The sequence below is a fragment of the Lupinus angustifolius genome, unplaced genomic scaffold (genome assembly GCF_001865875.1).
Source record: "Lupinus angustifolius cultivar Tanjil unplaced genomic scaffold, LupAngTanjil_v1.0 Scaffold_5_179, whole genome shotgun sequence".
Taxonomy (NCBI): domain Eukaryota; kingdom Viridiplantae; phylum Streptophyta; class Magnoliopsida; order Fabales; family Fabaceae; genus Lupinus; species Lupinus angustifolius.
This window is the reverse complement of record NW_017717390.1, coordinates 10,068-19,960: the sequence shown is the minus strand read 5'-3', so window position 1 is coordinate 19,960 and position 9,893 is coordinate 10,068. Positions and strand designations below refer to the sequence as shown.

The following is a 9,893-nucleotide window of genomic DNA, read 5'->3' as shown; positions in this document are numbered from 1 at the left end:
ATAGAATTATAAGTACTTCACTCACTTCCGAGAACACAAGTACATCCAATTTTACTCTAACTCAAGTATTTCTCAAACACTCAAATATTTCTCACAATATTAGAACAAAGGAACAAGAAGAGAGAATATGCATTAAACTAAGTATTTGGTGTGTCTTACAATGGCTTCGAGCACTCCTATTTATAACCAAAGTTCTTGAAGATTATATGGCCAAAAGAAAAGACTTCACTCACTTCCCAAAACTCAAGTACACCCAATTTCACTCTAACTTAAGTATTTCTCAAACACTCAAATATTCCTCACAATATTAGAACAAGAGAACAAGAAGAGAGAATATACACTAAGCTAAGTATTTTGTGTATCTTACAATGCCTTGGAGCACTCCTACTTATAGTCAAAGTTCTTGAAGATTATGTGGCCAAAGGAAAAAACTTCACTCACTTCCCAAAACTCAAGTACACCTAATTTCACTCTAACTCAAGTATTTTTCAAACACTCAAATATTCCTCACAATATTAGAACAAGAGAACAATAACAGACAATATGCATTGAGCTAAATATTTGGCGTGTCTTACGATGGCTTGGAGCACTTCTATTTATAGTCAAAGTTCTTGAAGATTATGTGGCCAAAGGTAAAGAGCATTAATGTTGGTTTCACCATAGTCACTTCTTTTACTGCTTCAAAATATCTCTTTCTTCAAGATGATCTCTAGCCAGTTCTTTTTTGCTTAGCTACAAGAAAGTCTTTTCATTATTTTTTCTTTTAGTCAATATCCAATACATCTCCACTTTGGCTAAAAGACTATCATAGCTATTCTTCTCCACTTTGGCTACGTTTCATGGGGGTTTTGCTGATCAGATATTTCGTGGTGTGTTTTTGCACCGGGAGAGGGAAACGCCTTCGCGAACTTTCTTGAATTGGTATAAAAGAGCATATTACACTGCATATGCATTCAACACACGCTCGGTTAGCCGAAACCCTTGCCAAAAGCCTTTTGTGTTTTAATTTACAAAGGCAAAAGTCATTTCTACATTGCAAGAGATTGTGAGTGAATATGACAAGCATTGTGTCCCTCACCCGGAATGCTGGTGGAAGATTGTTGATCCTTCTTCTTTTGAAAAAGTGGTGGCATATAAGAAGCCATATCATCATCTATGAGATAGAGTAAGTTCTTGTCACTAATGTTGCCACATATGAGGATTTTATCGACAATTCTACCCTATTAATATTAATTGATGATGTGAGAATTGATTTATGATATAGCATCATAATATTGTTTCATTCATGTAGCTAACTCTACCTAATGAAATTAAGGTTTGATTATTGTTGTTAGTAATGTTAGAGTTGGAACTATGGTGCAGGTATATTACACACATGCTAACTTGTTTTGACTGTTTTTAAGTTCAAGTTCTAACATTCAAAATCATAGCAAAATTTAATTGTTTAGTGTCACTAGCAATGACCTGGTAGAGTCTTAGCATATGACCTGGTCTTTAGGTGCAATGTAGCTATAGTGAGTCTTATCAAAATTGGTTTTTACTCCCATTTTGGTACACAACTAAATTTTTTTCCTAATATTTTAGTTAAATGTTTTATATATTAGCAATATGGACTATGGAGTGAAGTCTTAATGATATTAAGTTGAGACTTAGTGAGTGAAATGTTGATGTGGCAAAACTTAAGTATTTTTGCGAGTTAGGTTTTGAAGAGGAAGAAAAATGAAAGACTTCAAAGTCATCTCACAAATGTATTTCATAACTTTCAAATCTTTATTTTCTCTGTATTACCCTCCAAAAATCAACTTGTAAATAGATTCGTAGGGGTATGAATGCCCTATAAATACATTGTACATCTATGTTAGGTATAATATGCAAATAATATCATTATTAACAGACAACTATCATTATTAATTTATGAATAATCTTAATTAACGAATGTTAATTGAAAAGGCAATCATTTTTCACATTAGAATTATACATGAAATTTTCAACACTAGCTAGAATACATTGTTGGGAGATTGATTTGGGTTTCTTTCTATATATGTTTGGCAAGCACCAAGAAGAAAAGGTGATAGATGTGGGTATGTGTAATGAAGGTGAGGTGAGTGAAACATACTTGTAATCATTATTATTAATATTGTATTGGTTATCAAACTAGTCCGGTACTGATGTAATAATATAGTGGTACTCAAACCAACAACTATTTATTGTCCTTTTTACAATATTCTTTTCATAAGTAAACCAAAAATATCTTCAATCCGGAAGAAAAAACCAATAAGGCGTTGGTCTAGTGGTGTAAGGTCTTACTGGATCTTCATGTCGATAATTTAATTCCTAGGAGCGGCACTTGTTGGGAGGGGCAGTCACGAACCCTGAAAGGGATTAGTTGCTTATCCAAAATGGTGAGGGGATACCTTGGTAGTATAAAAAAAATCTAAAATAAGAATTTTATTTTTCACTTGAATTTTTTGTTCATTGGTGAATATGGAGGCTCTCATCAACAATTCATGTATCTCTCATCAACAAAAAAGAAGGAACATGGCAGTACAATAAAAATTAATTTTAGAATATTAAACTTGGATAATTAAGACATGCAAAAACTGTATAATCTTACATCAATCAATTGGGAATTCCAACCCCAAACTAGTGGAGGCATGAAAACACCTGTTTAAACTCCAAATTTGTGACTTATGAAATTAAGGAAGACTATCATTAAGAAGTATATATATATATATATATACTTCAATATTAGCTAGCTAAAATCAAAATCACTCTTTTTACTTTAATATTACTAGCCTTACTAATTGCTAAAATATTAGTGCATGAATGGTTTAGCTTTTGCACACCTAAATCATAGTTTAGGTACAATTGAACTTTTGTCAAAAGAATTGCATGAGCTATCCAAAAGCTAAATTAACATAATACTATACCATTGATTGTATGCATGCATGTGATATCTCAACCATACCTTCCATGATTCCTTGATTGATTTAGACAAACTACTGTTTACTAAGCTTGTACAGCAAGTTCCTAACTTGAATACATGCATTCTATCCAGCCAATTCGTGAAATAATTGTGGCCCTATCAAATTCCTATGGGGTATATTACTAAATTTTGGAATAATTATCTAATTTGATTTGTTCAACTATTTAACTCAATGTATAATATGAATGCCTTTTTGTGATGACTACACTTTCTTAACTAAAAACTATTCCTCCATTTATTTTTGCATATTTTCTTTTGTCTCCTTCATGTCAGGTTGACACTTTCATAAGTTTTCAGCAAAATTTATTATTTCCCTTTTACTGTTTTGGCATGGAAATTTTCTAAAAAAAAACAGACAATTATGCAGTGGACATTCTAAAGAAGTTCCAAATGGAATTTTGCAAACCAATGTTGATTCCGGTGGAAGAAAGATTGAAGCTTGAAAGAGAAAGTGGTGGTGAACTTATCAACTCAACTAACTTTAGAAGGCTAGTGGGAAGTCTTATGTAAACTTTTAGAGTCAAAAAATTCTCAATTAACCACACCAACTAAGATAATTTTTATACTTAACAACTTTTCAAAAGCTAAATTAACATAATACTATAAGCATGTATGTGATTTCAGAACAACACCTCCATGATTCCTTGATTGATTTAGACAAAATATTGTTTACTAAGCTTGTACAGCAAGTTAGTAACTTTGAATACATGCATTCTATCCAACCAAGTCATGAAATAATTGTGACCCCATCAAATTCCTATAGGGCATATTACTTTGTGTTTCCCCATCCAAAAGAGAGTAATGAACTGGTTGACACTCTTCATCAATTTGGTCCGTTGCATAGAACATGGAGCTTTGAATTGCCGGAGGGAATGCCAAACTTATGCCGCTTTCATCGTGTTGTTGTAACCCTAGTGTTAATGACACACCACTACAACTACCACCACTACTAGTGTTGATAACCTGATTCACGTTGTGATCATAGTGGTGTGTGTAAGATGAAAAATCAAGCTCCATCGAACCAAAACATGGTTCATTGGGACTAATGCAATTATTTGGGTCATTTTGTAGATGATCATGGTTATTTATGATGGATGATACACACTCAGAGTCAATTGGAAGGAGTCTAGCCTTCATTTGGTTTTTATCCTCATGGTTTTGAATAAATTTGTGGCTAATATGTTCATGATTATTGGTGCCTCCTTCTGAATATGCCATGTTTTCTTGTTCTTTTGCTTCTTCTAAGTACATTTCCTCCACCATTGGCTTCCATAGCCTCACCCTTGCATTGATAAACCAATTTGAAACCTGCTTAATTTGAAACACATGTACCAAAATGGATTTTTAATCTTCTAATCGCATGCATTTAATAATAATAAAAAAAGTATGCATATAAGATTCGAAGAGAGATCTTCTATTTTAAAATGATTATGTTTCTATGTCTCTATCCAATAGTATAATAATAAATTCTAGAATGATGTTTTAATTCTTACTAGTTTAGTTGTTAGTGTTCAGAGAAGGGCAGAATGCCCTGTGTCCATTAGATTATGCAAAAATATGTGCACACTATTTTTATTACACTATGCTAAGAATGATGCTATTTGTTTATTCCAACATTCAAAGATGGTGATATCATCAGTTCTGTCCTAACATATTAATTATACATCACCAAATAAGCCTCTAAAGTTTTAAAATATGACCATACGACTTGATTGATGACATTTTATAGTTTTCAAAACCTAATTTTATATAATGTGGCGACTTTTTAAAAAACTTGGTTCTTATTTGATGACCAATATTTTAAAGATCTTACTTAAGAAATTTTTCATGAAGTTGATTGTGGAAAAGAATAAAAATCAGTGAAATCAAAGTAAATCGACGGTGGTAAATAAAAGATAAACGGATAAAAAATTACAACACTATTTCTTTAGTAAGAATATCATTATTTACCCAACATGCAAGATATAAATAGAATATCATTTTTTAGTGTAGAAATATTATTTCTAAAAATTGATAATAAATCAAAACCTTAAGTTTAAGGAAGATAGGGACATGCCTGGCTTCTTGAGAGACCAGATTGATGGGCTAAAATATGTTTATCAACATCACTTGGGTACCTGCAAAAGTCATCACAAAAAATACTAATTAAGAATCTGAACTTCAATGTTATAAAGTAATTAATACTTAATTAATTAATCATTAGAAATAACTATAGTGGAGAAATGGTCCTACAGAGTAGTAGTTGAGAGTAAGAAAAGATAGAATCTGAAAGGTGATTCTTTAGGAAAACCTATCTTATATAGCTTACTTGTATTGGCAATTTATTCTAGATAGGTAGGAATTGCTAAAGAAAAACCAAGGGTGAGGGTTTTAAATGGGATTCTTTTTTTTTGTATTATCAAAAAATATTCTATGATTAAAGAAATAATATTTCTTAGGATATAAGGTTTTCTTTCCGTTACCAGAGTGACAATAATATTATTATAGTAAAAACATTTTCAAAGAAAATCGTGAATAAAATTGTAGCTCATATTATAATATTTTCCATAAATTTAAAAAAAAAAACCAATTTTGATAATATTTTCCATAATTTTTAAAAAACATGAAAGGGACATAGAGAAATTACGGATTAAGAAAATGTTCAAAAAGCCAAGAACGAAGAATGGAGACAGATCTTTCAGGAAGACCACGTCACGTCGTGGTCTCCAAGGATGTGTTTCCATGATGATCATTTGTTGGAATGTTCTTTGTTGTCTAAGTGTTTGGTCAAGGATTCTAAGCCTTGGTGTTTCACCCTTTGTTATGTCTGGTGAAGCTGGTTCTTTTTCTCCCATGGCTTTCCTTGTAGCTTGAACCTGATCCAAAATCCCATCCTTCAAACACCTAAAGTGTCTTGACATGGCTTTCAAAGCTAATGCTGAGTACACTGTGGCAGCATCACTTCCAGCCACTGCTTCAAATGATGAGACCACAACCTTCATTTGATTCCGGTAGTGCCTGTATCTTCTATTAACCTTGAGAAGAAGAAGCCATATAAAAGTGAAACAAGGGTCATATACTCATAAAGTTTCACTTTAAATGTTACATGCTATAAAAAAATGATGGTGGGAAGTTTATTTTCAAGCATCATTTTTCCTAGAACAAATGTGGATATAACTCTTTTTAAGGTTTACTAGAAGTAAAATAAATGCAAGATTCGGAGAAGGGGAGGAGGCCAAGTCTGTGTTTTGCCTATATTAGAAAAAGAGCTTGATAATTTAATTTAGGGAAAATAACATTAAAACAAAAACTTCCATAGGTATTATAAACTATTTTTTCTTTCTAACTTTCATTTAAACTTTAATTATTGTTAAAATTAATCACTGTATAAAAAATAATTTTAAAGTAATAGAAATGAAAAATTCTAACCTATGCATTTCCTTTTAATCTCAATTGTTGAATATTTGTTATTTTATTTTATTTTTTATATATACAAATATTATTTTATTAATTAGTTGTAACCGTACTCTAAAATTTACTTATATTATTCTCAACCAAAATTTTATTTTGATAATAGTTTCATTTAGATATTAACATTTTACCAATATATTTATATAGGGACTAATTTTAAAAGTTGATAAAATTTAAGAGATAATTAGAAAGAAAAAATAATCTATTATAATTACCTATAAAAGACATTAAGTTCATAGAGGCTTCATGCACTTTCCAACTTAATTTGATATCACATGTATTTATCATTATGTCACTTTTTCCTATACTTTTATTAGTGCTCTTTTTTTTGCCACATATTTTTTCAATAGTATTCCTTTATCATATAAATAATGAACTAATTTATTTTAAAGAAGGTATGATTGTACCTCATGAAAAATTGAACATTTCATATTCTCACGTATCTGGAGATTTAATTAAGCCATATTTCATTATATAAACGTCTTATTAATGCTGTTTGATATGGTTGTTTCACATTAACTCTTTAATTCAATAAAGTATTTTGTTTTTAAATAAATTATCGTTATTTTTCTCTTGTTTGCATATTCAATTTCAATGATACATTACAGAATCAAAGAGATGCCATGTGTTTTTTTTTTTTTTTATGTTCATAAAATCTTTTTCCACAAAAAAGCCTAAATTTTCAGGAGGCGGTATCATTTATGAAAAGACCCAAATCCTATCAGCTACACCACCAAAAAGTTAAGAGTACATGGATTATATTTCAATAAGTTTATGATATTAATATTTGTATCATAAGATAAAGCATCGCTCAAAAGTGTTTTTATTTGCCAAGTACATATATGCATATGTATAATTTGAAAAAGTAAAAACAAAAACTCTTAAATGAAGGGAAAATAATATGTTATGAAACGAATATACCTCTTCCAGCATAGAAACCAGTTTTGTCTTTCTCTTCTGCAATTCCAAGAATTCAAGAGGGGTAAGAGAATTATTAGTCTTTGGATCCTCTTCAAATGATGGTAGGTTCTTCTGATGAGATTTTTGCTTTACTACATCGTTTTGCTTTGTTTCTAAACTACAAAACTCGTTCAGAAGTTCCTGTGCAAGTACCAAGAACTTAGAATTCTTGAGCATGAAATGTCCTTGATAAATATTAGCACCTTGTTGCATCATTTGTTGCTGTTGAGATGATTTTGAATAGAACCCTTCTCTAGAACTTGATGAAAATGCAAAATCTGGTTGCTGTTGGTGTTGGTGTCTTAGCTCAAAAGGTTGCAACCCAATATTGTTTGAACTAAGAGAGAGTGAAAGGCCTTCACTTGGTCTTTGACTAAGGTTATTACCTTCAGAAGGCAACACATGCCTCAAAGAAGAATCATCAACAAGTAATGATGTTCTATTCTCTTGCCACGTGGTTGAAACAGAATAATGAGCACTCAGAATTAGGTGATTATCACTACTTGTTTCCAAAATCCCTGATGTGAAATCTGGTTTATTAGTATTATACTCTTGATGATAGAAAGTGTTAGAAGACTCATTCATGGCCTTGGAAGATGAAGGAGGACCTTGGTGTTGTTGATTAAGTTTGTTGAAGAAACTTTGTTGATGAAGATAATTCTTGGAAAACCCTATCATCTCCATGTTTGTGGTGAGGTTGAACATCTCTGGGTCTGTCACAAACCCTTGGATCTGGTTCACTAGATTGGTTTGATGTATTCTTGCATCTGAGTAGCAGAATTTAGTTGATGTAGCCATGTCCCTTGATTTATCTTCACACACTTGTCTAGCCATGAAATTAGCCTTACTTCAACTCTTATGTTGCAATAGATGTCTTCTTATTCTTCTTTTTCTAAGAGAAAAGATTATGGTAGTGGTAGTTGGTAGCAAAGATGGTAATGGTAAATTAGTAGAGAAGTGGTGGAAGCTTTATTTTTTAAGTGATTATTTCCCTTAATAAGCCAACATGGTGGTAGCAAGAAAACCTAGCTAAGAAGAAGGATGAGATATACTTCCTTAGAAATAGAAGATTAGATAGGTGTGATGATGGTCTCTCTCCATGCTATGATCATGATATATGGTTTCCTCTTCTCTCTCTTATGAGAAAGTTAGTCAATGCACCAAGATATAAATACAAGCAAAATAGTATTCCTACAAATAAAAATATCAAGGAAATTTCCTCAATTGTTTCTTACTAAAGTGTTGAAAATTCTTATAGGAAACAAGAATTATATAATATTAAATTAGTTGTATTCACTTATTCTAAAAGTAAGTTTTTTAACTTATTTTGTATTTAAATTATTAATTTTAGAAAAATCTAATAATTTGAATTAATGAGCACACATAATTTTTTTTTTAAAATTGATGACTAAAAAATTTACTCTTAAAACAAGTAATGTTTCTCATATTAAATATAACCATATTATAATATATAGACTGAATACAAATAATTGATAATTGATGATTATTGTCAGAAAGAGGTGTTTGTTAAAACAAAATAAACTCACCTTTTCTGTGTATGTGAAGTACATAAGAAGGACCAGGGGCAACAGAAAGTTATGATAGTCCTTTCCAGGCACATAAACTACAAGCCGCCACATGAGTTTTTTCTCTGATTTACTAAATTGTTGAATTTTTTAAACAAATTATCTTTTTAGCACCCCAAAACCTAAACCTAAATATGCCACTATCATAACAATTGTGTGATTATTCATATGTGCTATAGCCTATACCCATGGCTAAGAACCAAAATGGCCATGAAATATTTTATGATCGATATTTATATATTAGGAGATCTTTGTAGGGGAACTAATCCCAAGATTGAACTCATTACTAAGTAGAGTTTTTTACAAGCTTTTTGATATGGATTTCAGTGAGGAGAATTCTATTTGGTGGGTCCACATTCTGCCCCTATATCTGTTCTCTTAAGATTTTAAAGGGTATTAGAGTTTTCTGTTGTGTTGTGTTTTCACACAGCAGAGGAAGGAGAGTGAAGAGATGAGGTGGTCCTATCTCTATCTTTTGCAAATCTAATTTTTAATAATTGGTGTATTAATGCATTTCTACTATCCTCCTCTCTCCATTTTGCAAGGGAGGGACCGCTTCTTCCTTTTATTATTTATTCATCCTCAAAATATGCCATCTCCACGCGCATTTGTATTCTCATGCGCCAAAATGTTTGTATATATAGTCATGGTAGATTAGTTGATACTTTAACAAATATATTAAGATGAAAAAAAGTATATGCACTCATACCGTATAAATGTAATACATTGTCACACCATAATCCAACATTAATGTTATTTATTATTGACTCTTCAAAAAAAACAATACAAATGAGTTATGAATAATATATTGATTGTATAATTTATACTGACAATGTTTAAATATTACATTCATATATTAATATTTAAAAGTAAAGTTCTATTGGTAGCTAGAGTATGTTGTCTTAAACCTA

At 31.0% G+C, this 9,893-nt stretch overlaps 1 pseudogene; it reads right to left on the bottom strand.

Annotated features, from left to right (window-relative positions):
* Positions 1 to 3,609: 3,609 nt before the first annotated feature.
* Positions 3,610 to 8,518, bottom strand: LOC109337378 (annotated as a pseudogene).
* Positions 8,519 to 9,893: the final 1,375 nt, after the last annotated feature.